The sequence below is a fragment of the Bombus pascuorum genome, chromosome 7 (genome assembly GCF_905332965.1).
Source record: "Bombus pascuorum chromosome 7, iyBomPasc1.1, whole genome shotgun sequence".
NCBI lineage: Eukaryota > Metazoa > Arthropoda > Insecta > Hymenoptera > Apidae > Bombus > Bombus pascuorum.
In genome coordinates, this window is record NC_083494.1 from 12,117,685 (window position 1) to 12,131,704 (window position 14,020).

Here is a 14,020-nt window from a genome sequence, read left to right on the forward strand (position 1 = left end):
TACTATTTTTATGTAGCCTCATATCTTTCACACGTTTCGATTCTACTCGGCTGAAAATGGCACCCCTAATGCGAATTTTTACAAAAAAAAAAAAAAACGCCATTCGTTTGTCCACGATTTGATCACATTTGTTGAACCAAAATTTTTGTTCTTCCACCTTTCAAGAAAAGAGTGCTATCTTCATTCAGCTTTCAGTTCTTCGCTTCTTCTGCGATTGATAGGAAACAGTTCATCTATAGAATATTTCAAATTTTGAGGATTTATTTTTTTATTTTGCACGTTTTCCATGTAAGAATCGAGAATTTTAAGAAATTTAGCTTTAGAATTTTAGGTTTTGAATGAAAATTTTTGAACTTTGGATTGGTATTTTTAGAATCGTGAATTTTTACGAATTATTACCTTTTTTCTTTTTTAAAACTTTGCCACAAATCATTCTTACTATTTTCGTTTATTAGGTTAATTAGTGTTAGAATGAGAATTTAAAGATGTATCAGTGATGCTTCGATTCTTATTTTTACGTCACTAAAATGTATGCTTATTCAAATGACATGTTACTTGCCAATACTCGTATCTCTAATACTCCTAAATTAGCATATCCTTTGCTTGATCTATTAATTCTCCATTTCTACTACTATACTTATTTACTTACTATTTCTGTAAACAAAACCCATTCTATCACCATCTCTCCCCTCCAACTTCCACGAAAACTAACGCAATGTAACTAATTCAACGTAAATATTTACAAACGATGTTCCATTTCGTTACTTCCAACTTAGATCGAACGCAAGCTGAACCTAATCTAACTTAACCATAGACCAAATCCATCTCAGTTATGAACGCGACATTCTACGATCGTAGATGTAAAGATGACGATGCAGCGCAGCGGTCACGATGCAAATTCGTTTCGCGATTTTCTAACGGTATCACTCGGTATATAATGAGCGTCGTCAGCGTTTTCGTCATCCGGTTTCAGAGGTGATTCGATCTCTGAATTTCTGATTAGCCGCTGCGATACGACGAACGTTATCGGTCGGCGAAATTTCCAGCTCATTATAATTAAGATCAGACGTTTATTAATCGGGTTTATCACGCGTAGCAACGACACGTCTGGCCGGATGTATAATCACATCCTCAGGGTTCGTTCCTGCGTTTCAAACTGTTCCACTTCATTCCGCCTCCGTATTCATTGATTGAACTACTTGCATCTCACCGTTGTTTTCTTCAGGAGAAACGGAAACAGCTTCTGTTTAAACAGCCCAGAAATACATTTATCTCTGAGATTGTCCTTTCCTGACGTAGGTGGACGTAAGGTAGTTTAACTGTTTGTAAATAGATTTCAACACGGAGTGCGCCAAGTGAAAATTTCATCCTCGAACTTCTTTTTCTTTTATCGTAAACGTGCGATCGATTATATGTCACGCACAAATAGATTCACGAAAATATTCGTAGACTCGTAGATACCTTTTATGAATACTTGTATTATGCGTGTTATACGAAACATTGTAACATTCCGTTGGCACTAATTGATGCACAAGATACACAAAACCCTATTTCTGGTTGGTGATGAACAACAACGAATTAATTGATTTCTTGAATATTGGCAAAGTCTATTTCGAGGTATCGGAGCGACGTACACGCCATCCAAGTTAGGGAAAATCCAAAACAATATCCATCGCTTTCTCGCATCAGCTAAAGACCGAGTCTTCACGAGCTCATAATGCGTCAGTTGCTTTTCAAGTGTAGGAGAAGCTGCGGATTCTTCGTTAATCTTAGAAAATCAGTTCTTCTGCCTACGAATAAATCTGAAACGAAATATATTAAAAATGCGTATAAAAAACTAAAACCCAGAAATAGAGAAATCGCGTCCGCGTGGCGAAGCCGGTTTAAAACTAACCCTTGGCAAAGCCTTAACAATTTGAAAAATTTGAAATCAGAAAGAATTCCACTATTTTTTCCTTTCATCGTCAAAACGATTTTCCTATATCTGATTCGTTCATCGTGATCAAACTTATCATCGGTTGATATATCGTCGCACTATCGATAAGCTATAGTTACTGTCTCAATCTCCGGAGAATCCTGACGTTGTTTCTGTTTCTTTCCAATCGACTACCACCTGTTGAGAGAAAGAAAACATGTCCACGGGGTTCTTTGCTCGAGCACTCGGTACGTAAGGTTATGGATGTGATGGTAAAATGATCCACCGAAGAAACGAGTATTTTCACTGATTTGTCAGAAGGATGGAATAAGACATATCTCTTATAAGATTATCTGTGACGTTGATTAAAGGTACGGGATAAATTGCATTGTAATTGGACACGCGATTTACATTTATTATGACATTGGAAGGAATATTATATTTCTAATTATTTAAAGTAGAACTTAATTACTTAAATTCATACAGCGTATGATTAAAGATTATTTTTAGATTAGAATCATCCAAACGTTGCACGTTGCTATAACGAATTCAGATCTGCGCATCGTAGCACAATTTTTTCATGAATAAAATTCGAATTACCAACTCGGCACGTAATTTATTCATCCAGATGACTTTCGACTTGTAAAAATTATTCGTCTCTAAAATCTCCATTCTCCGTATAATCTGCATTTTTAATAATTAGCTTTCCAAATAATTCTACGAATAAAAATGTTCATTTCTGCAAATAATTGCTACAAATAATTAAATTCGTCAATTTTACGATTCCACGATTGCGATATTAATTTCGTCCTGGAAATTTATCGTGGAGCACAATATTATACGAGGCAGTTTGAATAAAAGATTTTCCCAACGAGCCCATTGAAAATATCGTGTCAAATGAAAAATTTTCCGACGTAAAAACGAATTAATTTTGCGAAGTATTATTTTTCATAAGAAACAAGAGTCGTTCTATATGTTTTTTAAATAGCGCATTATTCAGAATATGACAAGAAAAATATAATGTGCTATTTAAAAGATACAAAATGATATCTGCCTTCTACGAGAAGATAATACAAATTTTTAATATCAATTTTCTTTTATATCGGTAAATTCTTCGTTTGATATCAATGAGCTTTTGTTGGAAAAATTTCTTTGTTAAATTATCAGAACGAAAACTGCCTTGTACGTCAATGGATCGTCGTCGGTAAAGGCAATCAGTAGTTTGTTGCCATCGGTGGCTAATAAAATCTGCTAATAATATCCCCGAGGACCATCGAGATCGTGGACGTTGTTCGATCGCGCACGAGCTTCCTGTGAAAGAGGAAATCTCATCGATGAAACGGAAAAAGGCGATTGGAACCGATTTTTTACCGATACGCCAATCAACGAACACGCGAGAGCACTCTTTCTCGACAAAGACCAGGATTCACTGGAACTTCTGCTCCGATATCGGAAGACTTACGCTTCTGTACAAGATTATGGCCCCGAGTAATGAATTTTCGCTGAATTCGTCCGTTCTTTGTAGCTTTTTCACTCCGGTCCTTTGATATTTACGATGAAATTTCATGACATTGCCATTTCTCCGGATTTTATGATACCAAAGAAGTTAACGAGAAATGTTTCCTCTGTGAAGTTGATATAACGAGTCTGATTTCTGTGAAATTATTTTTGTAACGATCTATTGCGAAAAGATAGCGAAAGATATACGCGTTGTTGCAAATTTCCTCAATGAAATTGTCCATTTTGTGTGCTTTTGTGTCTATGTTCTTTATGGTTATGACCTTTTGAAATTAATTTTACACAGGACAGCAACTGTGAACTGTTTGATATTTGTTTCTTTGAGCGCTTATTTAATTTATCTATAATTTTTTTTAGCGAGAAAGAGTGCGTTTTCTTGTTTGATATTGGTTTTCAACAATGAAGTTAAATTACGAAACAAATGAACTACGCATAAGTAATAAACAGAATTTTAGTCATTTTTTGACATTTTTTTAATGACGAAATCTAAGAATTTTTATATGAAGTTTATTTGAAATCAAGTCACTGAATCAATTTTATCTGTACGTTTAAATTTATATTTTAAATAAATTTCAGCCAGATTTATTTTTCTTCAAATAAAAACCACTCCGATTAATTACTATTTAAATTTGTAACACAAATGTTTGCGCGCCAAGTTAATGCCTAACTGAGCGAAACACAATGTACACGACAGGAAATTAAAGGATGTAATCTGATAGATGTCCCATATTTGCAACTTGGCTGCTCAGAATGTATTTTTGAATATACTTTCGTGTAACCCGCTTCGAGTTACATGTATTATATATTGCATTACTGATAAAACTTTCGCTGAATAATTATTGAAACAGGATAGACTACTTTTCTAATTAACTTCTGAGCTTCGATTTCAGAGTTTTATCGAAACTTTCATATTAAATGCGTTGAATCGGATATTAACGTATCAAGTTGCCCGAAAATTTCTGTCGAGCGTTGCTGTTTTTTTTTTTTTTTTTTTTTTTTTGAAAAAAAAAAACTAAATCGATTTAATCTAAATTTCTATTAGTTAGTCTTCGATGCAGTATATATTGTTATTTATGATCATCTATCTACAATTTTTCATTTATCCTACATTTTAATTATCTGTGATTTATGGAAACCTCTAAATAAAATGATAAGTACACGAGTAAAATTTGGTAACGGGACTTTCTACAAATTTATATGAATAGAAGTAATGCATATTCATGCCAGTGTTCTTCTCCAACTGACTCCAATTTAACGGAACAAAACTATGCACTTATATGGAAATGCACGCAAATCAGATACAGGTTAACAAGGGAATTGTTTCGATCTGCAATGAAGTGGTGCACGCGAGAAAAGGGTGTTCGCCTTTATTTACGGTTAATGTCTTCTGAAAATTAGGATTAATAGCCTGTAGCGCGAATGCTTCCTATATAATTACTTCACGCTCGCAACACTTTCTATTATTATTTTGCATTATTTATGAACAATTTTTGAAGACCAAAATATCAAATAAGTATAAATTAATAAATATAATTTGCAATTGAGTTTGATTAAATATCGAATTGAAAAAAATCGAATGATCATATCGCTAACTTCGCAATTACAACGATGTGTATCTGCAAATTAAAAATACCTCTTCCCTTAAACGCGAAATCGCATATCTTTTGCACGTTGATTAATTCTTCCAAGTATTCTGAGTAAAACAGGGTTTGGATATTACATTATTGAGAGGATCAATATTTCGTGAGATATTTCAGATTTTTGATAAGTTACGAGTTTACTAAAGATATTAGAATCCTTTTACCTTCGCATAGCAAGCATCTTGTAAATAATTTCTTTATATTGTTCATAACAGTATTAATACGGCAATTTATCTACTGATCACCAAAACATTATAATATACTATAATTTTGAAAACCGTTGAACATAATAATTCACTGTAGTGTACACGTTTTATAATTTTCTTCTGAAGTGATTGCCAAATGACGACCGATTTTCTTTAATTGGTCGGAGATAAACATAATGTACATAATTTTACTCCGATGTACAGTTCTGTATCAGCTTCTCCTACTTTAGTAGCATCGAATGTGTTAAAATCTTTCTCGCATTTTCGTACTGAAACTTGATTAAAATTGGAACAACATCGTTCTACAAATAATTGCTCCTCTTTTCTCTGTACGAAAATGGAACGAAGAAATTCCATGGAAATAGATGTTGTCTATAAATTTCACGTAACGTAGTGGAGAGACGTCGTTGGCTTAGAGTAGATCGCATCGGCAAAGAATCCACAGCGTCGCTGCATAAAGAGAAGGAAATATCGGTTTTCGATAACGCGCCACGGAAATGAATTTGCGTTCTAATCGGTGTATCGAATTGGCTGGGACGCTTTGACGGCTTCCTCGCGAAAATTTTCCGCATGACTCCGTGGCTGGCCACGAAACAGTTTGTCACGGGGCCAGCCACATTCGATTCAATCGAGTTTGTTATAGAGTGGAGCGAATGGTAGCCGCGTGGGAGCTAATTAACCGGTTGGACTTTACTTGAAAATTTGTTACGTTCTATATTTGCTTGATAGACCATAATTTATAATTAGAAATTTTGTGATATAGATCGTGAAATATAGAACTCGTTCTATATATACACGGTTTTAAATTTTTGAATATATGTGTTATCACTTAGATAGCTTGGGCCAGGTAGAGTTTGATTTGTAAAATGTAAAATAAAACAATTGGTTAGGATCTTTTTCTCCTGTCTTTTTTTTAAGTTGGTTTCAACGTTGCTTCAACATCGACAGCCATTAGCAACGTTCCACTGTTCGTTTATATCTAAAATATTAATTAAAAAATTTAGCACAGTTTCGATTCTATCAAATTTAATTGAAGAGTTCTTGTTTTGAATTCTTTCTGATAAGCGTGTGTATTTTACACAAGGTACAATGAATACGATTTCTGTCATAAGTAAGACATTAACGTTTCTTCTTTCTTCATCCACAAGCCTTTTATCGAAATTTCCACAAAATATTTTACAGAATTCTTCTATTTCTAAATTCGATCGCAGCGTAGATCGCATATAGAGAGATTCTTTTCCTTCGCATTGGGATTCTTGTAAATTGTGACCGATGCCGGCTATTATAAGCCTGGAAAAATTGAACTTACTTATGGGAATACTATCCCCGTGAGATCTTGGTGACGATCGATCATACGATGCTACGATACCTTCTATTTATTTTTCAAAATCCTCCAACGAAAATAAGTGAGGATGACACGTCGACTTTTCGATACGTATATTACTGGAACTCGAAGAAAGGGAGGTCACTGCTTGAATAGCCATCACGAAAACAGAGGCTTTAAGGAGTTTGATACGACTGATGCATTAATAAATATAAAATGTTTACATTAATAATCTCCTACATTTGTACTCTTATTTGCTTTTTTAAAGGGTTTCTTTTTTGTTTGAACGTGCGTTTGTTATATGTAGAAAAGTCGTGTTGAATATTTCGTGTATTGGATTTGAAAACTCAAATGAAATTTCATGTTGAACTTCGCTTTTGATATTTAGAGGTAATGTACAATATGTAAATGTTGGGTTGCAAAGAGTTTTGCTTCATGAAATGTTAAATGAAATAATGAAACTATATTGAAGAATAACGATACAATTATTAAACTTCTATTCAATGTTGTTATTCCTAATTTTTGAGTCTCAGCTTTAATCCTGACTCTTGATTAATTTCCCAACTCAACTTTCGGCTTTCGGACAATTGAACTAATATTATCAACAAAGTTCTAAGCGTATAACAGGAACAAGTTTGATAATAAAATAAGAGCAGTTCTGCAAGTGGATTTACAAGTTTGTTGTTCTGTTTAACTTAAAATTGTGATATTATAGAGAAGTCGCTTTCGTACAACAATAGTGTATAATCTAGTATTTATTATTTGTCAATTCGCTAATATTATATCATTAATAAATGAAATAATCTCTGTTATCCCTGTTTATCCCTCTCTACACTATCTTCAATAAATATTTAGAAATTATTACTTGAATTATTTATTAACAGTTTTTAATTTCAAATATTTAACTTTATTTTAACGATATTGGGCACTGTAATATACAATTTCTACGTTACCATTGAAAAGAAGTTTCATTTGGGAGTTCTTCAGTCATCTCGAGGGAGGATTTCCGAATTCCCAGTATTCTCAATAGGGTCAAGTACCACTACGTAGAATGTAATCGTCGAAACGCCACAGCAACGTTTCACATCGATGTCCATACGATCGGATTACTTTGCAAGCTTCGTGAAATGCGCGTATCGCACGACTTTTAGTATCGAGGGCATCGTTTGCGTCATACGTTAGTTGAAAAATGTCGAATAGATTCGATTTGCATAAATCGAAAATTGATCCACTCACTATTTTATAATTTCTACATGTGAGGAACATGTTCCTCATTTCTATAAAATTGTCGTTTCTACACGTATCTCAGAATTTATGCAAACTTGAGAAATCATTAGAAAATTATCAAAACGTTTAAGCATTATAATTTCATTTGGAACATTAGAGTATAAAAGATTCGGACTTTGGCTAACTGTTTAGAGTTTATTATTTAATTAAATCCTTACAACAAGGCCCTTTTACCAAAGTAAGATATCTAATTATTTTGCATTAAGAATTGATAAGTTGCCAAATAAATGGGGAAAGTTATATTTAATAGGAAAAAGGATACATTTCAGATGAAATTATTTTGTAATAATTTTAAACGAGAATTAAAGTTAGCGTGGAAATACAATGTTTATTTATAGTACAATCAAACAGTTCGTGTAGATCGACACGTATCTCATCATCCAAGGGTTATGGCGAATTTCTTTGCATGACAGTAACACTTATAGTCTTTTCTGAATTTTTCATTCCCTTCTTGCCTCCATTTTCTGTTTCCATGTAACAACGAAGGAGAATGTTTGCTGTAATGGAGTTGCTCGTACAATAGTCGCATTGTGTAGTCTCTGCCAACTCTCCAACCTGTCGAGTCTTCCACTACTTCGCTACTTCCGGTCTCTCATCCCCGTGTTCGAACACTTGGAGACTAGTCCGTTGTCTCGGCTAAATACAATATCGAACGACTTCAGCGAATCGACAGTCGCTGAATCGTGAATGTACCATGTCTATATGATGCATGAAGTCGAAAGTTCGTTAAACCGCAGATTTTCGCCTGTTTCAGTTGGATAGGTCTCGTAACGTTGATCTTTTGTTATACAATTGGTATATATATATAAGTGATTAAAGATATACACTACTGGAAAGGATTATGCGAGTTAAAATTTATATAGCTTAGAATTTTTTGGTTGAAAACCTATCAAAATGGATGAAATTGCTACTGAGATTACAACGTGGATACAGAATATAAAGATTTAGAGAAATATGAGCTTAGAACTTGAAACTAGCTGAAACGAAACTTGTCAAATTTAAAAAATTTGAAACGAGTCTTAAAATATATGTAAAAGTTACAAGATACTTTTTGCAATTGCAGTGGATGATATAATGGATAAATAATAGATAAAATAATATATAATTGTTATATCTTTTTATACTTTTGTAATCTCTGCGACATTACTATGTATATTTTAATATATTAAGTATAATTACTATTCTATACTTGTACTAAATATTTTAGTAATTTCTTCATAGTAGTCGACTGTTAATAAAATTTCAAAACGTTTTGTATGATACAAATAATACGTTCGCAAAAAGTGTCTGCAGGTAATTGAATACTTCGGTAAGCTTGTACATTAATACGTTTGAATCACGCGCCCTTAGCACTGTTCGTCCATCGATTTTAGATTGGCACCACTGGGACGCCAGAAACTGCACTGCGCAGTAACGCGTCCGAGACTGAATTCGAACTTCGTTCCAAGCAAGCTTTTGTGCAATATTCTTTTCTTCTCAGTATATTTGCAGTGGAAATAATGAGTGGAGTACAAATTATAGTGCAGCAACTGTCTGTGTGAAATTTCTTTCCTATTCCATGTTGTCTTCTAAGAGTAAGTCATGCGAAATAACATTATTCTAGTTTCACGAACCAGAGATTTGTTTGACAAGATTAATTAGATGTAACATTACACTGTTCAGAAAGTTCATAGCGATATCTGTGAAAGATTTCAAAATAACGTATTCTCATAGAATTCACAGTTTATGAATGATTTACACGTACGTATTTTTGAATGACTATAATATAACCACCTTTGAAAAGTTTTCGTCTTTTTTGGTAACGAATTATACTTCGAATAGCTTTCATGAATCTCTAAAATATTCACTATTTTGCAATTGAATAAGATTTGTGAAGATCAGAATAAATATAGTACGATTATACTACATTCAGTGAATAAAATAGATTGGTGCCCCTATTATAAGTTTCTAACCAATTCTTGAATACTTCTCTTTAGTTGTTTTTATCATTTACATAATAATGAAATTGGTTCAAATTTAGCAAGATCTAATACAGGGCATAACAGTTATAAAAAATGCTCTAAACTTTCTGAACAAGCTAATATACATTATTAGTCATATATATATATATATGCATAATTTTTCTATCAGCAAATATAACATATATATATTTTTTTTCTTTTTCTTATTATATTGGGATATTTGCTGATAGAAAAATTTTAATGTCTTTCATTGTATTTATTTTCTATTTATTTTATTATGAATTTATTATTTTGTTTGTAAAATAAAATTTGATATAGTTTCCCAGTAAAGGTAAAGAATATATATGTATTGCAATACTTATGACTGATAATATATTCAAAGATAGATGACCATTATTAACATGATACAAAAATATGTAAATATCACTGATATTCATATATAATACCGATATCATATCAATACTATAAAAAAGCTGGTATCATTCGAAACTTTGTTTTGTTCATCACTGTGCTTTATTCTATCAGAGCCTTTTCTTTAGCAACTTCTTAGAGAATTATTTTAGCATAAATGCAGAAATCATGATGCACATAAATTGAAGATACGAAATTGTATCGTAAATCGAAAGCTTTTCACGATAAATAATAAATCGCAATTTGAAGTTCCATGCTTCGTTGTTCGCATGAGCTCCCTTTCATCAACCATTTTACGGTCTTAATAAATTCCTCGCCGTTGAACGGAAAACTTTACCTATCAAATTATTTAAGATTCTGCACTTCTGTGCGAGCGTATTTACGGAGCAGTTTCAATTATTCGTTTTGCCATTCGAAAGTTCGATAAAGAGCATTTCGATGTGCACTTTCCAAATTATCCTGCGTTAAACATTTTGATTAATTTCTAACACCCACTTGGTCTTTTCCAACGGGTCGAGCTTCGAAAAGAAGAATAAATAGAATTGTAAAATAGACGACGAATAAATGAATAAGGAATTAAAATTACATTGAACATTTTACTTAGTATTATAAAATTATTATTGGTATTAACAGAACAAACTTTGATTTGTTATTTTTAATGCAAAAAAGAATTTATTCGAATAATACCCGACACTTCATACATGTTGTATATAAACTTATTCCCTGAAGATCAAAAGGACACCCTAGTATTTTCTCATTTCTACGACCTTTATTCAGCAACGCAACTTTTTTACCTCCCAACCCCCAAATAATCCATCTTCAGATTTTTTCCCTCCTAACGATATTCACGCCAGAATTTTACATATATGCCCCACATCTATTTTTACATTCAATGTCGCAAAGTTAGGGTGTATGTAGACATAAAACCCACTCGCAACGAAACACAGCCGGTGAATGCGTATCGATTTTGCAACTAACGCGCCTTCCAAGCTACTCGGCCCATTCTCGATGAATTTTAAGGTTGACACCAACCTAACAGCGCACGAACGTCATCAGATTAATATCGATACAGTTGCGTAGTTAATATCGGCATTATTATATTAACTTTAAATGCATTAAACTGTAACATGTAAAATATTCGCTTAATTTTCCATCTGGATCGTATCAAGAAGCGTATTACTTGATAATATAACCAGCATTATCGCACATAATATGCAGAAATATATATACCCGATGTCCAAAGAAAAGTAATCGTTGTAGCACGTAGAAGGTGAAACAAATCTTTGTTAGGTTCGATTCGTTTAAGTTTGTCCATAAAAATATACTAATAACTACTAATCATCTTATAAATTCTGCATGAACGATGAATTTCAATTTATAGAAATCGGTAATTCGATAATTAATTAATAATTCGATTTCTCCACCCGTTATCTACCATAGAATCGTAACTTTTTTCCTCATCTTTCATCCTTTCTTTCTTTCTCTTTCCTGGATGTCATTCGCTCGAGAGGGTGCATTGTTTCGATGATTATTCACGGCTGTTCACGTAACAGCGGCTGGAAGTTGAGAAAACATCGGTGATCCGTGCAGGAGCCGTTCGAGGCAAAAACGAACCGGTCGCGTTTTATTAGAACGATGGAAGGCCGTGACGCGTCCTTCACGCGTATTTTCATCGGCGGAGAATTAATCTTAAAATAGGCGTCGTGCTGCAACATCGACCAGCCTCTGGTCGGTTGATTAAATATGCACGATTATATAGGGTGATTTTTAAACGATTATCGGTACAGCAGGGGTGAACGTAGGGGAAGAAACGAGGGAATTGTGCTATGTTCTGTAATAAAATGAAACAAGTAAATTAGGTAGTTCTAAATTATGTATATTGTAAATTGATTTCACAATTTAAGTTAATTCCTTTATCCAGATTTTAAGCAAATGGGTTAATAGGTTCCTTTGAACTGAATCTTTGACCCGCAAATTATTGAAATGAATTGTTAAATTCATGAATTGCATAATTAGGTTAGAATATATGGAACTTCTGATTTATACGAACCGTACTTCAAACACGCTTAAAAATATAATTTATATTTCATAAAGACTGTGCTTTAACGTCTTTTAACCGATCAAAGCCCTCGTAGTTAAAGCTTAGTATAACTTTTAAACGTATGATCAGTGTTTGATTAATAAATTACGAGAAGCATATTAAACTGTAACTGTTTCCTGTGACGTTCCATGCCAAAGGATCTTATTTCGTAAAGGAAAATGGAACCTCATACGGGAAAATGTCACTCCAGGGTAGAAATCAGTTGGTAAAAAGTCTGCGAATTGTGTTCCGTGGAAAGATTTATCTCTGAGAAAATCAACGTTAAGTAAACGATTTCGGTCGCTTCAGAACATTTTGATCATTAGAAAAGGAATAACTAGTGGTTAGGATAGTTAGAGAATATTATTTCGTACAATACTGTGGTAGTTACGCGAAAATTTACTAAGGAAAGTTGAGTACAAGTTGGTAAACTGGACTTCGATTAATTGAAATCTAAATTGTTTCTAATTTTAACCAACTGGGAGCTTGATTGCTTTTAGTCTTAATTAACTGGAAAATTCACTTTGACTTGGATTAACTGGAAATGTAAATGATTACATTTGATTATTTCGGGTTATTCATTAATTAGTAACTATAGTTTTAAACAATTGCCGTTGTTCCTGAAAATGCAGTTTCGGGAAAATTGCGTGTAGAGATTCTAACTGCAAAATGATGTATCCATTTCATTTAATATGTCACACTTAACTTAAAAAAAAAAAGAAAAGAAAAGAAAAGAAAAAAAAAGAAGAAGAAAAAGCGAAGCTGTAACATGTTAAATGACTAAACTATATAACTTTTTGAAATAAATAATAATTCAGACTGTATTATATAAGTATGTAAATTAATAACAATTCATACCCAGTATAAAATCTTTTTATATAAAATTACAAATTTGTCATTTCGAGCACTCCATTAATTCTAAGTACACATTACTAATTCATTTTCCAATGTGTTTCGAATAACTGATAATTTATTCAAAATTTCATTCCATCATTTCACCGAAGCTTCTCATAATACTCTTTTCAACATAAAATAAGCCGTCGATCAACCGAGAGTGACGTGTGCGCAAGTGCAACGGATTTTCAGTGAGTGAGACGCACCCCCATAAGAGAACACTGCGCGTCTACCGGCGACGAAGCTTTATCATGGCGTTCTGAGTCGACCTACTTTCCTCCAGCCGCTGACCCAGTTTTAGCTTTACCCGTCGTCGATCCGCTTTCGCCTGCTACGTGTGTATACTATATATGTGTATAATGTATACGCGCGCAGCTATACAGGCATTCCCTGTTGCGCCCAGCTAGCCTGCCTATCGTCCGTAGTATACTGTATAGCATCGTACAATACAGAGAAGTGAAACGCGCCCTGCTACCCACTGTGCACAGCCAGCCAACAGGTAGCTGCGCTGGTCCCCTGGCCCGTATAAATAGACACAGCCGGGATCATCCCTGGACAGACGCGGCTCCCATCCACTTTCCACCCTCTCTATGCTACTCTTCTCCGTGGTTTTCTCGTTCGTGTCTCTCTGCAGGAGATATATATGCTTTCTCTCTTTGTTTTTTCTTCTAATTCGAACGATTTTCTTTTGGTATCTGTTGAAAATATGGCAAGGTAGTGAAATGGCGGTTGGATATTTCTGATAGAACCCTATACAATGGTAACGATAAATAAATTGCGGATT

General features: G+C 33.6%; 1 protein-coding gene across 11 annotated transcripts in view; it reads left to right on the forward strand.

Annotated features, from left to right (window-relative positions):
- Window positions 1-14,020, forward strand: part of LOC132908706 (uncharacterized) — a 159,325-nt gene that overhangs the window by 13,165 nt on the left and 132,140 nt on the right. For 2 of the 11 annotated variants that reach the window (XM_060962945.1, XM_060962953.1), the window contains exon 1: window positions 9,312-9,464. The exons of the other annotated variants lie outside the window; for them this stretch is intronic. The gene's annotated coding sequence lies outside the window, so the exon portion shown is untranslated. Of the gene's footprint in view, window positions 1-9,311; window positions 9,465-14,020 lie in introns of those variants that run through there. 11 annotated transcript variants of the gene reach the window in all.